Raw genomic sequence first — 16,624 nt, forward strand, 5'->3', positions numbered from 1 at the left:
GTCTATGCTTGAACTATCAGTGTCTGGCTTGAAGCATAAATCTGGTTGCATTTTACTCTGGCTCTCTACCAGTTTGTAGGGTATTTTGGCTGGCAGAGTTCTCTCATGGTGCAATCATCTCTTCAAAGAGACCTGAAACAAATAATTGTACGTCGTCCTCTTCCTTGGACCTTTGATGTTCTAATGAATAATGTATTTGCTTGGATCACTGCTGCTCATAATAAATTAACAGTGTTTAAATTGGCACAGCATCTGCTGAGGACCCAGACAAATCCCATCCCACTGGTCTGAACTATGGAATGCTGTTCTTGGATGTTCTCCCTAAAGTACTTGTGCTGTGTGAAGCTGTTGACACCCGTGAAACAACGGCCTCTGCTTTGCTCTGGTGATCTCCATAGGAAGACTTCAGACTTTGCTTCATGTTGATTCCTGTGTGCTAGGTTCATGTATCTACGCGGGAATGATTGTTTATATGAAGTCTTGCACTTTGAACTATGCCATCCATATACCTGTGGAAAGGCCAGTCTTGATTTGCAGGAAAAAGAAGTGGGGAAAAGCAAGAACTAAACTTTACTGGTTTCACCAAGGAGATGCATGTGGAAATGGATGTGTGAGGATAGACCAGAATACATCAGTATCAAAGTAAGGGTAGACTAAACCAGGTAGGTATCAAAGCAGCTTTGCAGTTCTCAGGCCACAAATTCAGACTTGAAAGCAGTATGGAATAAGGCTTTCAGACTTAGATTCTGTCAGTCACTGTTTGTTCCTTATAAATAATTCATCCCAGGTTGGAACTACAGTTTCTGTTTAGTGGAGTACAAACCATAGTTTATACTCTGTCACTAGGGAAATGCAAAGTACCAACACATAATGGTCACAACTTCATTTTTTTTTTACCTAGTAAAACCGGATAGGGTTTTCCCCCTTTATTGCTGCATGTATTAAGGTTGGTGAAATGTATTTAAACTTCCAAAATAAATAAGGATCATCCATCCTTTTCCCCACATTGCTTGGTAGTTCTCTGTCCTCTAATTAAAAATTAACTGAAAGGTATTTACAAGGCAAGTTCTGTTTACAAGAGCACAAATCATTAGTATGACTGGCGCAACATGCAAAAGCACTTTTTCTAAAATTTTTCATTTGTATGGCATCTGCTTATGCTCTGGAAATTGCTCTTGTAAAAGTCTTCTCCAAATCAGCAAATGGTGTCCCTAAATTTCTCACCCTGTGACCTGCCATTAATAATTGCCCTTTTTATTTAATGCTCTTGCAAGTATCAGACAAAATACAGCATGCTGTAATAGCAACAGAAATGTTTGCTTTTGTAATGCCCACATTGTTGGCATTGTTTAGCACGTTCCCTGCTAGTGGTACACATTGTTTTGAGAGGCAATACTTGTTGGCTTAAAGCCAGTGCTAAAGGAGGACGCATGGGTTAAAAACTTATCCCCATGTCTGGTGGGCAGCTAGGAGAGCTGTAAAGTTAACTAATATGTACGTTGTAAATGGTTAAAGGAAAATGAGAACAGAAGGCTGATAGCAGGCATAACTAAGGCCGATATGGAGCGCTGAATTTACTTCAGAATCAAGCAGATGTGTTGGTCTAATGTGAGAGGGATGTGGTGGAATTGTAAAGTGGTGTAAAAAGATTGGCAAATGAAAAGATGTATGTGTTATATTATGTAATTGTATAATAGGAAGTCAATGCAATAATTTCCAGTAATAGGCACTCAAGGGGTTGCTCTTTAGTAGCAGCTAAATTTAGCCATTTTTAAATTGGAATGCTCAGATAATGAGTTTCAACAGGGCTGTCCAATGAGCTTCCTGCAGCATTAATGCTGATTTTTTTATAAGATTTGAAGTACTGGAGAAAGAGCACAAAAATGGCTAATGTGCCAACATTCAAAGAGGGTAAAAGGCATGACCTGGATAATTACATGTCTGTCAGTTTGACATCACTTCTGGGCAAAATAATAAGGGATCTAATTAATAATGAATTAAAGAAGTGTTGTATAATTAGTGCCAATCAACATGAGTTATAGGAAAGCCAGACCATGTCAAGTTAGCATGATGTATTTTTGATGAAATTAGGAAAAGTGGTTGATGAAGCTAAAAGTGTTAATGTAATATGCTCTGATTTCTTTGAAGATTAGTGTTAGTGGTCCATATTTTGATTCAGAAAGGAAAGTCTTGTGTAATCAATCAGTAACACTTCACATATTCTACATGTGTTAAAGGGTAGATAATTCTTAGGTGTGTAACTGTCAGTGTAAAATGAGACTCCTTGCTGAAAGGATGCATTCTTCTTAGACCCCTCATGGCATCCTTTCTCAGTCCTATGGCACTTAGCTTCTTAGGAATGTCCTAAAAAAAACATGTAATAGCTACTGATGGTTTGCTGAGGATTGAATGGTTGGAGCATTGTTAAGGGAGAGGGTTCAGCAGTGATTCTGTTCACTGCCACTTAGACAGCCAAGACTAGCACAAAGCTGAATGTGTTTCAAAAATGAAATGCTGTCCATATTTATTGTAAAAAAATGTATTTCTTTGAAGTGATAATTGTATCAGCCTGATTTGCAATTTATCTTGTGTGAGTAGCAGCCCTAATTACTTCAGGTTACAGGAAATACTGACTACTGTGTTTGACTGGGGGAGTTTGTTGATCATCAAATGCTATGAATTTCCAGTCCAATTGCGTGTCTTAAAAAACTTTTATGAACTTGGGAGGAATGAATAGAGCTGTGTTCGGCAGTCACATCTTTCTGAATTTTACATGAGTGTGTTTGTTACTTGAATACCGAGTCCAGTTTGAAATCTGTGGTTCATTAATTAAAATGGCTAAGTTAGAGAATGTTCAGAGAAAGCCATGGTACTAATTAAAAGAGTAGAAAATGTATTGTGTAGTGAAAGCTCTATCAAGTTTTGTCTTTGCATTTCCTTATAAATGAGGTTAAGGGAATGACTTGATCAGGGACTACCAGTACAAATGCAGGGAACAAAATCTTGATAATGGGATCTTTAGTCTGGCTAAAAATGATGAGCTCTAGTGGCTGGAAGCTATAGACAAAGCAGATTCAGACCAGGGGAAAGGAGGCTTCACAATGTGGGATTTACCAATTATTGCAGTAAATTCTGAAGCATTCCTGACTCTTTTTTTAAGCTTGGTATTTTCTAAAATGTGTATTAATTGAAACAAGACTGGAATCTGAAAACCATTATGGACTGTGTTCCAAAGGTAATTATATCCTTGCAGTGGTCCGTTCTCGGTCTTTGAAATGAAATATGTATCAGGCCAGAGATAGTGGTTCCATTGAACAGTGGTGCTGTTAAAAATGCCTTCCAGACCTTGTTCTGAATAAGATTCAGGAAGGACTTGAACTTTGTTTTCCCACAAAAAGTATTCTAGTGGTCTGAGTGATGGGGACTTGAACTTTGCTGTTGCAAAATAATATTTGGGTTTGTAGCAATGTGGAAAAAGACCAAACCTCAAAGCCTGATATTAATCATGATGAAGAATTGTCATCATCTGCTCAGTGTCTAACAAAGCCAGACAAACTAAAATGAAAAAAAGTCAGTGCTTCAGGACATGGACAATTAGAGGACTTCAGATCTGTTCTCACTTTCTCATTTAAGAGAACATATGTGAAATCTGCACTACCTTTTGGGATGAAAAGTAAAAGGATTGTTTCCATTCAAAATGAAGTCCCAGATTCCAAAGATTTATTGTAATTTTGTTTTTGGCAGTATTGCTTTTGTGGTGCTCCTGATGCTTATACCAGATTCTGGATTGAAGAGACTTGTAGTTTTCTAAATTTTGCTAACCCATTTGAATGCCTCTCTGGAATCCAGTGGCTTCTCACATTTTCCTTGGCTTTGATGAAGTAGCATTCAGCAATTCCCATGCTGAATAATAGCATCTTACTCAAGAATAGCCATGGAATAAAGTGTTTACTGTTTTATCATGAATGTCTGGTTTTTATGCCAATTAGCATAAATTAGACATCAGATTCAGACATTTTTGACAAGCCTGAGACAATGTTAGGAAAATTTGCACTTATTGGTAAAACATCAGTCTTTATTAATGCTAAGAACAATTGAAAGGATTTCTAAAGCATTTTAAAAACCAAAAATAAATCCCAACACTTCCTCTCCCCTCTGCCCACCTAAAAAAAAGGCCCCAAAACATCCCAAGCAATGATCTTTGATAGTGGTTACATTAAAGTGATAGAAACTCCAGAAATTTTCAAAAGAAAGAAAATATTTAACTAATTATGTCCAATGGGTTGGAAAAGAGCTGGTACTTATATTAAACAGTAGTGAAACATGTTCTGTTCCAATGATGAATGGAAGGGATATTAGGCATATACTCCCAGTAAAGACCTTTAGACCTGCAGGACTGGATAACTTTGAGAATAATTGGCTGAAGACCTTCCCCTGTTACTTCCATTGATAGAGCTAACCTCTTGGGACACAGGTGAGCCTTCAGAAAACTGCAAGAAATATATTTAGTACAACAATATTTAAAGATGCTGTTGATGACAGCATCTTGCTGCTCATTCTGGCTGTTTGCTGCTCCATTAAAAGAGTGATTGGCATCTGTTACTTCACCTCCATGAAGGTTTCTATACACCGTGTCCTGTAACCTTGGCTTACATTTGCTAAGATGTACAGAACAAGTTTTTACTTCTTTTGTGATTCAACCCTCAGCAATTTTTCAACACATTAAAATATTGCTAGCTACAGTGAATAAAATGACTTCGCATTAAGAACATTGCTGCTGCAGGCAGAAATAAAGTAGCAGGGAGGGAACCCCTTTGTATTCAAGGGAATGCATTCACCTCCTTGGATAGCATAGTGTTGGAAACTTAGGCAGACTTGGTTGTCTGCTGTGTCCTCTAGACTTGTTGTGTCTCCTATGCTACAGATTTGTTCTGGAGGCTCATTCTGCTCCTCACTGTGTGACCTTGCACTTGAGTGAGTGAGATTTCATTGAGCTTGGGTGTGCTCAGCTGAGTGGTTCAAATCACTTTGTAAGCAGTTCTGTCTCTGTCTTTTACATTCCTCTGCAAATTTGCATAACCAGACATGCTTTTGTATTTCTTTCTAATTCTGGGAAACAGTTTCACTTGGTGTCAGGCTTTGTCTAATGAGAAACATCCTTGTTTGAAAAGAATTTCCTCATTTGGAACAACTTTTTGTAATCTGCCACTTACCTATTCCTAATTTCACCCAATAGTAGAAATACGGCAATAGCATAATACTTTTCCTAAAACATTCAAACATTTATGGGCCTTACAGTATAGATTTTTCCTGATGTTCTGTCTTCTATAAGTTGTGATAAATTTATGTATTTTCTGCATTCCCTATTTTTCACTTGTTTTAATATTTTGTTTCAGTTCTTCTGGTATGATTGTGTGCATCAATAGCTTATGTAGTTATTCGTGACTTTGATTTCTTAAAGCAGGCTCTTATCTAAAGTTGTTAACTGACTGAAAAGTGCTGAAAACTTCAGGACAATAGTAACTTTCTTTTTGTTTCTTTTTTTTTTTTTTCTTTGCAAATATTAGGATGAATATGTTGTGTTTGTAGTGGAGGAATACCCAAACCAGGAAGTATTTATTCAATTCATGAAAATTGAAACTCCTCATTTTTTAGCTTGTGATTCTCTAGTTCTGTCTGAATACTTGAAAAATATGTTGCAAAACAGGAGCATTTGGGGGAAAATAAGCCCCATTCCATTCAGATTTTTTTTCAACTTCTTGTGTATTTTAAGAGTGTTTTATTAGTTCCAGTAATATTTCTGCTTATTATTTAATAAAAAAATGGTAGCTTAGCACTGTTCACTTTATTTGGTGAAGTTGATCACTTCCACATTTGAAGTTGCTGTTATGAGCTCTGTAACTCTGTATTGTTGTTGTAACTGAAAAAAAAATCTCTGAAATAAAACGTGTGAATCAAGTCTGCTGTGCCGTACCCATTCAGAGAGAAATAGAGACTTTCTGTATTGAAATTGCTTATGTTTCATCCCAGGTCAGAATTATGAATAACCAGACTTCTGATGACCTGGTGGTCGTAATCTATGACCTGTTTTCTTCTCCTTTCAAAAAGGATACAAAGCTTCATACTCCATGAAGTATTAAACTCAAATTCTTGTGTTGCTCAAGCAGATAATCTTTCTAGCCAATGGCAGTTCCTTGTCATGTGGCTTATTGGTGTTTTTAAAATTTTATATAAAGCTTCTTTTTAAAATTTTATTATAACCCAAGAAAAGTGTATTTGGAAGCTGAAAAGAAGCTGATATTATAAAATTGTTGTTGTCTGAGTGAACTTTAATTTTATTTGCCTATTTTTAAAATTTTATATAAATCTTCTTTTTAAAATTTTATTATAATCCAAGAAAAGTGTATTTGGAAGCTGAAAAGAAGCTGATATTATAAAATTGTTGTCGTCTGAATACTGGTCTTTTTCTTCATTTCTGTATTTCATGGAGTACATCTCCTTAGTCATCTCTTTTTGGGGTATTCCATACAATTACATGTGTGCAGGTAATGTGTCAGGTAATATGTACCTTTCACCTCTTAAATATGTAATAACTGGGGCTGTGTTACTGCCTGGTAGCTCGTGATAAGTGCCCACAAGGATGACTTCTCTTTAAAATTTGCAGAACCCCATAACCAATTTAAGGCTAAATTTGGAACCTATGTCCACAGTCAAGGGAAAAGGATGTGGGAATACATGCTGTGTGGAATAATCTAGTCTAAAGCTTTTATGGATTTTGGTGTTGATAGTCTTTATATCTGGACCTCTGAAGGAGTGACCTTTCCTATGAATCATATTTGTGTAGATAGGAAAAACCCCATAATTTGTAGGAAATGCCCATTTTATTTAATTTTTGCACTCTGTCATCCATAGAGCGTTCTCTCTCCAGACTGTCTGGTTTGGTGGCGCAGATTTTTCTGATTTGTGAATCATCGAAAACAACGAAAAGAAGCATGAACTAGGATCTTGATCCATTTTGCATCTAGCTGAGTCTTATAGACTCTTAAGTTAGCATCTGCCTTTTTCCTGTCTGCTTGTTTTCTTCTGAGGGCATGAATTTCTGCTGAGTTGATTAGCTGGTGGCAAAATGTTAGCAAAGGATGAACATGGCTGCTTCCCTACAGTTAGAGCACCCTTGTGGTAATACAAGGGGCTGGTAGTGCAAACTTTCAAATAATGGGCACAGGCATCATAGCTTTGATTAAAAGAAGTATAGAATAAAACTCCTTTCTTCCTTTCCCCTTGAATTACTTGATGTAATTTAGAAGTTAGAGCTGGAGCATCTGCAACAAAACCAAACTAGTCCATGTGAGAGATAAGCTTAGATTACTTCCCCTTTTTATCCCTACGTTTTGCTTTCTGTACTGTCCTGTCTGAGTTGTATTCATTACACAAGAATTTCACTAAACAAATCTTTTACGATATCTTTACAAATATATGGATACCATTCCATGTTGGAAATCTTAAATTAGTTGCAGAACAAATATGATGCAGTACTTCCTTCATTATGAAAGGTAAGCGAACAGAGCCTCATGTCATTTGAGTAAAAATGTGCTGTTGTGTATTAGACATTTGGAAAAATTTGGGGGGAAAAAAGAAACCGACAATGATTTAATACTTCTTTTTGATGGCTTGCCAGTGAAGCCAAGGAAAGTCACACTGTCAGCTCATCACTCTGAACCCCATGGTACTATCTGAAGTGCTTCATGTATCATTCATTACAGCAGGTAGAGGGACAGTGAAATGTGGTTCACTTTAGCAGGAAACTCCTTTAGGACTGTTTGGTTAAGTGACTTAATGGCTTATTCTTAATGTTCTTTTCTTTTATCTTGAGACCTTATAACTCAAAATGACCGAAAATAATTCAAATTCTTCTTGGCAGCAGGTCACCTGTGAAATATTTTCTGTCCAACTTTATTACTTTTGAATACAAAATGCCAAGAAAAACATGTATGTGTGTCTGGGTATATGAAAAACCTACACATATATGCATCTTATATGTACATCTATGGCTCCTTTTCATCTTCTCTATACTTATGTGGGCATTTACAATGGCAACAAAGAAAAAGTGTTTTAAATCAGATAATCTGTACCTCATTATAATATGCTCCACTTTAAAAGCACTTAAGTTTTGACATGAGCCACTGATAAGCGACATAAAAGCAGAAACAGAGGAGAATTAGAAGCAGTGGGACTTAATGGGAAAGATGTAGTGAAGCAAAGATGAGAGCTACTGAGCATTTGGGGAAAAGAGGGGAGTTCAGAGGCAGAAAAATTTGTTCTAATTTTTTTTCTGAATTCTTTTTTTGTAATATGGAAAATATCTATATATATTACCCAGAGGAATTTTTAGAAATTTTTTAATCCGCCTACAAGTAGGAGAACATGGAAACTCTGTTTAAAATGCCTCAGAGCTTCCTAGAGGGATAATTGCATTCATTCTCCATATATCTTTTAAATTTGATTATCAGAAGAGAAAAAATGGACAGTGAAAATAAACATTTAATTTAGATAGAATTTGCCCAGAAAAAAATTCCATTCTTAGGTATACTGTTTTGTGCAGATGTAGAAAAAAATGACAATTTCAAGGGTGGTGGTGTCTTGGGCTGTGATCAAAGAAATCACTGTTAACATTCCCTCTCTGTAAGATTCTGATATAAGCAGAACAAAACAGATTAAATACTAATCTGATAAAAGGATGTGAATCCAATTAATCCAAGCAACACATACATAAGGTGTCAATAGCAAGTACCTGATAAGTAACTCTTTTCCAGTTTATTATTGGCTGAGCAAAATGGAACTTATTTATTAGCATTTTGTGATCTATTAAGCAGTGAATGGGAGAGGTACCAGGCAGCTGCTAAAGGCAGAGAGGACTGCTGCTCTCCTCTTGTACTCCTCTTCCTTAAGGCACAAACCATCCTCTCTAGTACTAAAGGAAGCTTCCTATTTACATTTAAAAAGCCTGACCAAAACAAAACAAGAGGCAATTTTGGTTTGTATCTGGTCTTCTTGGAACCTATGCATTTCTAACCTTCTACTTAAAAGAGATGGTGTATTAACTAATTTTTTTAATGATAAAAGTTTGGACTGAAAGTCTTAACTGTGAGTCTACAGATGAGTCAAAACATCCTTTTACTTTCCGTTTTTTCCAGCATAGCTGTAGAACTGCTTGTTGTTGCCTTTAATGCTCATTGTTAACCAAATCTTGCTTTGTGTCTTAGCTTTCTGGATTTCTGATACTCTCTAGACATGTTTATGCTCTTTCTGTAGATTAATTTTTCATTGCCTATCCTTAACATCACTTCCTATGTAAATCCTTTCACAGGACAGATTGTTTACTGAAGATTTCTGTCATTGGTTTACCATTATCAAAAGCTCCTACTGAGAACTTCATGCAATGTAGACATGTCTGCTCAGATGTAAAATATTTCTTGAAAACTGCTTCCAATATTTTGTTATCCTCAAAGCTTTTTAAAACCAATATTTGTTCTAATCTTGCATTATAACTGCCCCCATGTGAGTTTACTTGGTTTAAATGAAATAAATCAGAATGTAATGTTATGGCCTCTTCCACACATGCACATCCAAAGATGTACCTTCTGAACAGACCATGGGAACAAGTAAATGGAAGTGCCAGTTTGTGGACCTGTAGTGAATTTTTAAGTGGGGGAGAATTATTTTCTTATTTCCAGAAAAACTATTTGACAAGTGCTTTCATTTTCTTGGCAGACACTACCTCAGTTACTGTCAAGGCACTTTTACCACCCCCACATCCCCCCAATAAAAAGTAATGACACACAGAAAGGCTGATCTGTAGTTCTTAATCTTGGTTTCATAATGCAAAAGGCTTGTTAAAGAATTTAAGTGTTGGGTGTGAAAAGTAACTGTTCAAAGACCCATCCTTCCTCTCCAGCACTGGGCACTTGTGGATGTCAACCCCTCTCCTTTTGCATTGTCTGCTGAAACTACTGAAACTGGCAGGCTGCCTGGAACCTGATCTTCCTAAGCATGTTGCACAGCCTTAAAAAAACCCAAAAACCAAAATCCAAACCCAAAGCAGAAGCCTCAGAGATTTCCCTTCCTGTGTCCTTTTCATAGCAGTAACCCCAATCAGTAGCTGAAGGTGTGAAACTATTTAGGTGCTGTTTAGGGATGATCAGTGACCCTCATCCCACAAGACTTCCTTAATCATTACTTAAATCTATGTTAAAAACCAAAGAATACGATCATTATCTTATACCTAGTGGTTTTTTTAACTATTATTTAAAGTTCTATGTCCTTTTGTTGTTTCTATATGCTTCCTTGGAACTTGCTAAGACCAAAGAGTATTCAGTGTCTTGCAATAGTGAGTTCCTCAATCCATGCACATTTTATGGGGAAAACTTGTATTTTTGGGAGATTGTGTTTTCCATTTTTATATCTTGACTCCTGAGAGATCTTCTGTGTATACTTTACCAAGAAGAATTGATCAATAGCCTGTATTTTAGGATAGCTATTTCTTGACATTTTAGAGGTGGATTTTAATATTCATCTGAAAATTATATGTTGCTACTGTGAATGCGAAATAAAGGCTTGGATATTTTTCATGTTGAAATGCTTTTGGTTGTAGGAGTGCCTTTTTAATTGTCCTGAAAATTTTTCTTCCTATACAGCGGTAAGATTCCCCTTTCATTTGCCCTTCTTAGGGATATCCAGCCTGTCAAAATCCGATGAACATCTGAAGAACCCAGGCTGTACTACTGCCAAGGCAGTAACAGCTGCTGCTACAGCAGCCAAAGCTGCAACTGCAGTGGCTACCTCTGTGCTGAAAATGCTGACATGTCACTGTAGTAGAACTTGGGGTAGTGGCTTCTGCTGCTGCAGTTCTACAGACTACTGTCAAACTTTGATGCTGTTTGTTTTTTTTTTTTTTTTAAGTTCAAAGAAACAAATTTTAAGAATATATAATTCTTTAAGAATTATATTAGAAAAATGTGTCTGTTGTAATCTTCTGAAGCGCACAGAATCCACAACACATCATCTGCATGTGCTTCCTGTCTTTTCTGGGTCTGCATCTGGATTCTGAATTGCATAGTCATATACATTTTTTTCCACATTAATCTTGCCTTATTTCGACTCCAGAGTAAAAACATGCAGGTGTGGAAAGCTGGTTGTGAGCAGCAGTGGAATTGCTCTTTTGAGTATTTCACTTCTCAGTAACAGCCTCTTGATATTGTCACTTGTGTGCTAGTTGATGTGGTTGATTATGCATCCCTTCTTATTCATCTGTTTGCTATTTTAGTGGTTCCAGTCATGGAATCATAGGACGGCTTGGATTGAAAAGAATCTTTAAGGATCATCAAAGGTCAGGAAGATCTTCCACTAGATCAGCCCCATCCAACCTGGCCTTGAACACTTCTAGGTATGGGGAATTCACAACTCCTGTGGGCAGCAGGTACCAGTGTCAAACCAATGTAATCATAAAAATTTTCTTATTTATATCTATTCTAAGCCTACCCTCTTCAAATTTGAAATAATTTGCCCTTGTCTTTCACTACAGGCTCTGGTAAAAACAGCCTATCATCCATCCATCCATCTATCTATCTATCTATTATCTATCTATCCACCCATCAATCTATCCATCTATCCATCTACCCATCTATCCATCTCCCCATCTATCTATCCATCTATCCATCTACCCGTCTATCCATCTCCCTCAAGGCCCCATACAGTATTCCAAGGCCACAATAGATCTTTCCAGATCCTTCTTCATGCTGAGCACCCTGTCTCTCTCAGCCTGTGGTCACCGGACAGGTGTTCCAGCCCATTAGTCATTTTCCTGACTCCCCTCTGTACCCACCCCAACAGGCTCCTTGCACTTGGGACTCCAGAAATGGAGGCAGTACTTTGGATGGGGTTTCATGAGAGTGGGGTAAAGGGGAGAACCACCTCCCTTGGCCTCTGGCCACACTTCTTTTTATGCAGCCCAGGACATGGTTGGGTTTCTGGGATGCAAGAGCATGTTGCTGGCTCGTATAAAATTTAATATTCACCAGTATCCCTGCATCCTTCTCTTCAGCTCTACTTGCAGTCCATTCATCACTCAGCCTGTACTGATACTGGTGATTGCAGCTGCTTCAGTGCAAGACTGCTCGTGGCCTTGTTTAACCTCATGAGGTTCAGTGACCTACTTCTCAAGCCTGTCAAAATCCCTCTGGATTGCATCTTTTTCCTATGCAACCAAGTTTATTTTTAAAAACTACTAGTCAGACCTCTTAATAGATAAATGTCTTTGGAAACAAGAGTTTCCTAGGGTTCCATGGATTTTCTGATTATAATTTTACTCCATTTAAGAAACCATTATCAACTTATTAATGTTACAATCTGAGAAACACTGCCAAAGAACAATGGTGGGCTTGGAAATGGAAAATTTTCACAAAGAACCTCCTATTCAAAGAGAGAGTCCAGGAGGACGCATGGGAATGCAGAAGTTGCCGAAGTGCCAGAGAAAAGAGGGAGACCCCAGATTCAGCGTAAGGATGGTAGAGACCCTGGCATTTCTAGATGGCCTGTTGAGAGATGTCACTGCAAGTATGGGCTCTGCCAGGTAGCAACATTCCACATGTGATGCACACTATAGGAAGCGATTCCCCTGTGCTCACAGGGAGACCAAGAAGAAATAGGTGCATGGCCAGCAACAGGGCTGGGTGGAGCTGCACTGATGTGTTTGGTCTTGTACCCACAACTTATGTCCTTGTTTTCCCATCACTATATTCTGCTGGATGAGGGCACTGGAGGAAATACAATGATGAAGTCAACAGAAGATTCTCGCTTGTCCAAACTTTTTCTCCGAACTGTCTGTGGTGGTGGTGATACTGACAGCTCCAATGGGGAGAATGGAGTCAAAGTGCATCTGTTTGCAAGGGAGGTGAAAACCACATTTTGGTAGGATGTGCTATGTGCTGCAAGAGAGAAAGCAAGAGGAAACTGCTAAAGTGAGGGGAAAAGGTGTATGGGTTAAAAGGTGTTGGAGTGTAAAGCATTCATGCTAGAGAAGGAAGATAGATGCAGTAGAAATTGAGGAAGAGGGAGGGAAAATGAAGGAGAAATGTTGAAGTTATCAATGTCTGTAAAATTCTAAGAGGTTTGGTCTCTCTGTGAGAGTTAGAGGGACAGTAGTATGGACATTCTCATGTCCTTTTAAGAATTCCTTGGTGCAAACATAGTATTGGTGTATTTAAAGGTTTGGAAAGGTTTTTTCTGTGTAGCCAAGTGGTAGAAAGCTGTAGCTTTACCCTAAGAACAAATAAAATTTAATTCAAACTTCTTGTTTCATAAAACGCTTAAAAAAACCCCAGAAATATGATTTTGTTCATGCAGTATAGAACACAGCCTTCAAGCAGGAATCTGAATTAATGAAGTTTGCATTAATGTACTGTTTTGATTTGGCATATCTGGTGGGGATTAGTAATTTGTTGGATGGAAAATTATTTTAACTCCAAAAAATGGCACATTAGCCCTTTAAAAAAAGAGAATTTTTTTTTTAAAAAAAACAAGTTATTTTTGCATGCCAGTGTGCAGTAAAGTACAACTACATTAGACAGATGTTGGTGTGTAGTGTATGGGGTCATCAGTGATGTTCTCAAACCACTTTTAGTTTAGTCTCAGTATTGGTCTAGAAGCATGTGGGGTTCAACTCACAGAATCAGCAGAAACAAAAATCAGAGAAGGAATTAAGAAAATGAACACACCAGAGATGAAACACTTGATGTATGGAAAGCCAGCTGCAGATTTTCATTGTTAATCTTGGAAAAAATGAGCAAACATATGTTTAAAGGTGAAAGAAAAATATTTTCATACACAATGTATAATGAACTCATGGAAGTGCTCAATATGTATTAAATAATTAGAGACAGAAGTTCTTTTTTGTAGAAACTACCCTTATTCAGAAGCTGTTTTATTGGAAAATCAAATGCTTATATTTACTCTTTAAAAATATGTATTCCACAACTTTTTTCCTGGTATTGTTTTTGTGTTGCCTTTTCAGTTCTTCCCCAGAACTGGTAGTTCCCTGAGTCCCTGCTAGATGGCATGGCAAGCCACCACAATAATAATAATGTGATAAGGCAGAGGTACTGGTATGGTCTGTGCAGTAGCCAAGAGAACTGCTCAGCCAACATTTTTCCATTCCCTTTTCCTTCCTATATTTTCATCACGTTTTCTTACTTATATATGGGAGATCACAGCTAGGCTTTAAGTTTCTTAATTATTAAAGCAATTATAAGCAGAGGTAAAGTTCTATTTCTCCTATATAGATGAAAGGAGATAAAATCAATACTGCTTGTAGCTGTATTTTATAAAGCACGCTTGAGCCTTAATAGATGTTCTCCCTGCTTTTTCTGTGTTTCCTGCTGTAGAAATGACGTGATCCAAGCTCTAGCAATGTGCCATTCCTTCCCTCACACCCAGCTGCCAGTGAAACTTTCTCCTTGGTCCCACAGGACTTTATGAATCACTATACACTGTCCTGCTGCATGTTTCACTTTGGCTTCACAAAGACTATGCTGGGAAGAGGGCATAATATTTGAATGCTACCACTAACAAAGCAAGTATTCAGTTTTCCTTCAGTGTTTTTCTCCCTCTGAGTGTGTTCAAGATTGATTCAGAAAGTCTGGTTCTCCTGCTACTCTGTTAAGGTGAAATTAAGAGTAATTCTAAACAACTCACTCAAGTAACTGCTGTCAGTAAAAGCACAATTGGTGTGCAAAAGATTTACATGGGAACATTTTCAAAATTACCGTTTTGAATGGATTTTAGAAAGCAATGTTTTAATAGCTCCTGCCTTACAAAGTAATTGCTTTTAAAACTAATGATAGATGCAATGGGGAAGGACTAAAGGTAGATGGTGTAAGCATGGATTAGCTATGGACATGTTTGCTGTAGTAGAATTCTGTCAATATTTGCAGGTGCAGATTTACAGAGGGGAATAAGAGAACAGGAGTCTTCACCTCCTAGACCTTGCAGCAGCGCTGGGAGCCTGGCTATACACAGCACTACATTTCCATTTCTCCTTGGCATCTTGGTCACAGGAGGTAGATGTGGGTCACTGAAGGCGATCTGTGACTCCATGCAGTATCTGGCGAGTTGGAGCCTTGTGCTGGGATGTGTGGTGGGGGAAGAGGGATCATGCCTCAGCATGTGATCAGGTGTGCAAGGAGAAAATCTCATCTTGTGCCCCACGCCTCTCCCAGTCATGTGGGCACTGCACCGGCCCCGGCTGCAGCTTGACTTGGCCAAGCACTCAGATTCTAAAGAGAGAGGCAACAATATTAAAGAGGCTAATGTGTAAAGCTGTCATGTAAAAAAAAAAAAAAAAAAAAAAAAAAAAAAAAAAAAAAACCAAAAAAAACCAAACCAAACCAAAAAAAACCAAAACCACATTAAAAAAAAAATCTGTGCTCTCTTTTTACCAGGGTTTAATAGAAAATGCTTTTCTACACTGTAGAGTTAGTAATTCTGCACACACAGAGGGTGAACAGTACTAGTGAGTCTATTATAAATAGTGCTAAGTTTATCAGTTCTAATCTCATTTGTTTTCCTAAAGAAAAGGTAAGCATTAACAGACTCTTAACTTGTGATAAACGAATTCTCCTGTGCTGTATTTCAGGAAGGATCTAGCAATGAAAAACTCTGGGGAAACACCTGCTTAGTGTAGGATAACCAGCCTGTTTAAAGCCTGCACAAGTAATTTCAGCAGTGTTAGTGCTGAGAGTATTATGGAGAATGTGAGTAATGGATATGAAAATATGGTATTGCATTGTAGAAAATGCCCTGGAGAGGCAATATGTGATTACAGAGTCTGAAGGATCTTTTGTGTGAGTCTTAATGTGAAATCTTTATGTTGTTCGAGTCAGTGGCAAGGGCTGTGTAATGACACCTGAAAGGAGAGGAGCACAGAGCCACTATATTGATTATTGATATTGTCTTTCATTAGAAAGTTATTTGAGGCAATGTATACCTCTGCAGGTAATCCTGTAGATAATAAGGGTTAGATGTGTGAAAAGACAAACATCCATGTATCCTTTTTGGTGCACAGCTCTAGTCTTTAGGAAGCAGCAGGGATGTTAAAGGCCTAGTTCAGTGTCTAATGGGCATGCCCAAACGCATACCCACAGCCAGCCTGCTCATGATCCTTCTTCTTAATTACCTCAGTTGAATTCCTACCAGAATTAGTTTCCTTCAGCTTAGCCCAAGGAAGACTCTTCGAGGACTACCTTGCAGTGACTGTGGCTATTCCCCATGCATCTCTTCTCAGATTCATTATTCTGTGTAATTCAGAGAAGACCTAAACCTGTCTCTTCATCTGTGCCAGAAAGAGTACTGTGACCTCTTTGCTGTCAGATATTCAGAGGGGAGGGGAAGAGGGAGGAGAGCTATCTCCTGTTAAAACTCTTCCAGTATATACAAATAATGACAATTCATTACAGCAGAGACAGAGATTGATGACATAGGCATATAATTAGGGCTATCACCTGGGAAGTGGGAGAGTCAGGTTCTGGTCCATGCTCCAATGAATATTTAATTATTAACATGAGATGGAACA

The sequence above is a fragment of the Onychostruthus taczanowskii genome, unplaced genomic scaffold, assembly GCF_017590055.1.
Source record: "Onychostruthus taczanowskii isolate IOZ18803 unplaced genomic scaffold, ASM1759005v1 scaffold29, whole genome shotgun sequence".
Lineage (NCBI taxonomy): Eukaryota > Metazoa > Chordata > Aves > Passeriformes > Passeridae > Onychostruthus > Onychostruthus taczanowskii.